Genomic DNA, 2,801 nt, shown 5'->3' on the forward strand with positions numbered 1-2,801 from the left:
TGACATAAATGTGTTTAAAATCAAAATGCCTTACTGAAGGCTACAGTGGAATATCCAGGAAGCGTAAGCTTCTATTATAAATCCATGATAAAATACTCAAAGGACATCCCCGTATCTCCAGTGGAAACAGAGTTACGAGCCTGCAAAATATAGTCTAACTCATTTCTTATGGAGGGGGTTTGTTTCTTTACGTTTTGCTTAAGTACTCGGCCCCTGTTTGTCGTAGCCCAAAGTTTTTAGTATGGTTAGATGAAGGACAATTTGGACTATAACATATCCCAAGGACATCCCCGTTTCTCTAGTAGACACAGAGTTATGGGCCTGCAAAGTATAGTCTAATGCATTTTCTATGGAGGGGTTTGTTTGTTCACGTATTGCTTAATTACTTGACCCTGTTCTTTCGATTAAAAATAATAGCATATCTTTAGTGTAGCGGTTATCGCATCCGCCTCACTCCCGGAAGGCCACAGGTTCGAAACCGCGAAGTTTTTTTTTTGCTTGGAACATGCAAAGACCTTTATAATTATCCGAACATTTGTGTCAAGGTCACATTATTTACATCCCCGTATCTCTGGTAGAACCAGAGTTACGAGCCTGCAAAGTTTATTTTCAAAAATCAAAAGTAACCTTCTAACAATAAGTGAGACAAAAAATAAGTTGACGACGATATTGAGGTAGCCTCAAGTTTAAAGTATCCTTGTATGGGGAGCAAAGAGTACTATAACATATCCAAAGGAGATCCCAGTATCTCTTGTAGAACAAGAGTTATGAGCCTCCAAAGTTTAGTGCAAAAATCATAAGTAACATAATAAAAATAAGTGAGACGATACCAAAGTTGACGAACATTTTGCTTAATATCTCGGCCCCTGTTTGTCGTAGCTCAATGTTTTTAGTATGGTTAGATGGGGGACAATTTGGACTATATCATATCCTAAGGACATCCCCGTATCTCTTGTAGACACAGAGTTATGGGCCTGCAAAGTATAGTCTAATGCATTTCCTATGGACGGGTTGTTTGTTTACGTTTAGCTTAATTACTCGGCCCCTGTTTGTCGTAGCTCAATGTTTTTAGTATGGTTAGATGGGGGACAAATTGGACTATAAAATACTCAAAGGACATCCCCGTATCTCCAGTAGAAACAGAGTTACGAGCCTGCAAAGTATAGTCTAACTCATTTCCTATGGAGGGGGTTTGTTTCTTTACGTTTTGCTTAAGTACTCGGCCCCTGTTTGTCGTAGCCCAAAGTTTTTAGTATGGTTAGATGAAGGACAAATTGGACTATAACATATCCTAAGGACATCCCGGTATCTCTAGTAGACACAGAGTTATGGCCCTGCAAAGTATAGTCTAATGCATTTTCTATGAAGGGGTTTGTTTGTTCACGTATTGCTTAATTACTTGACCCTGTTCTTTCGATTAAAAATAATAGCATATCTTTAGTGTAGCGGTTATCGCATCCGCCTCACTCCCGGAAGGCCACAGGTTCGAAACCGCAAAGAACTTTATAATTATCCGAACATTTGTGTCAAGGTCACATTATTTACATCCCCGTATCTCTGGTAGAACCAGAGTTACGAGCCTGCAAACTTTATTTTCAAAAATCAAAAGTAACCTTCTAACAATAAGTGAGGCAAAAAATAAGTTGACGACGATATTGAGGTAGCCTCAAGTTTAAAGTATCCTTGTATGGGGAGCAAAGAGTACTATAACATATCCAAAGTAGATCCCAGTATCTCTTGTAGAACAAGAGTTATGAGCCTCCAAAGTTTAGTGCAAAAATCATAAGTAACATAATAAAAATAAGTGAGACGATACCAAAGTTGACGAACATTTTGCTTAATATCTCGGCCCTTGTTTGTCGTAGCTCAATGTTTTTAGTATGGTTAGATGGGGGACAAATTGGACAATAACATACTCAAAGGACATCCCCGTATCTCCAGTAGAAACAGAGTTACGAGCCTGCAAAGTATAGTCTAATGCATTTCCTATGGAGGGGTTGTTTGTTTACGTTTAGCTTAATTACTCGGCCCCTGTTTCTCGTAGCCCAAAGTTTTTAGTATGGTTAGATGGGGGACAAATTGGACTATATCATATCCTAAGGACATCCCCGTATCTCTAGTAGACACAGAGTTATGGGCCTGCAAATTATAGTCTAATGCATTTCCTATGGAGGGGTTGTTTGTTTACGTTTAGCTTAATTACTCGGCCCCTGTTTGTCGTAGCTCAATGTTTTTACTATGGTTAGATGGGGGACAAATTGGACTATAACATATCCTAAGGACATCCCGGTATCTCTAGTAGACACAGAGTTATGGGCCTGCAAAGTATAGTCTAATGCATTTTCTATGGAGGGGTTTGTGTGTTAATGTATTGCTTAATTACTTGACCCTGTTCTTTCGATTAAAAATAATAACATATCTTTAGTGTAGCGGTTATCGCATCCGCCTCACTCCCGGAAGGCCACAGGTTCGAAACCGCGAAGTTTTGTTTTTTTGCTTGGAACATGCAAAGACCTTTATAATTATCCGAACATTTGTGTCAAGGTCACATTATTTACATCCCCGTATCTCTGGTAGAACCAGAGTTACGAGCCTCCAGAATTTAGTCTAATGTATTTCCTATGGAGGGGTAGGTTTGTTTACGATTAGCTTAATTACTCGACTACTGTTTGTCGTAGCCCTAATTCTTAGTATGGCTAGATGGAGGACAAATTGGTCTATAACATACTCAAAGGACATCCCCGTATCTCCAGTAGAAACAGAGTTACGAGCCTGCAAAATATAGTCTAATGCGTTTTCTA

This window comes from Phalangium opilio, unplaced genomic scaffold, assembly GCF_054372755.1.
Source record: "Phalangium opilio isolate 3A_F unplaced genomic scaffold, DU_Popi_V2 ptg001170l_1, whole genome shotgun sequence".
Classification (NCBI taxonomy): domain Eukaryota; kingdom Metazoa; phylum Arthropoda; class Arachnida; order Opiliones; family Phalangiidae; genus Phalangium; species Phalangium opilio.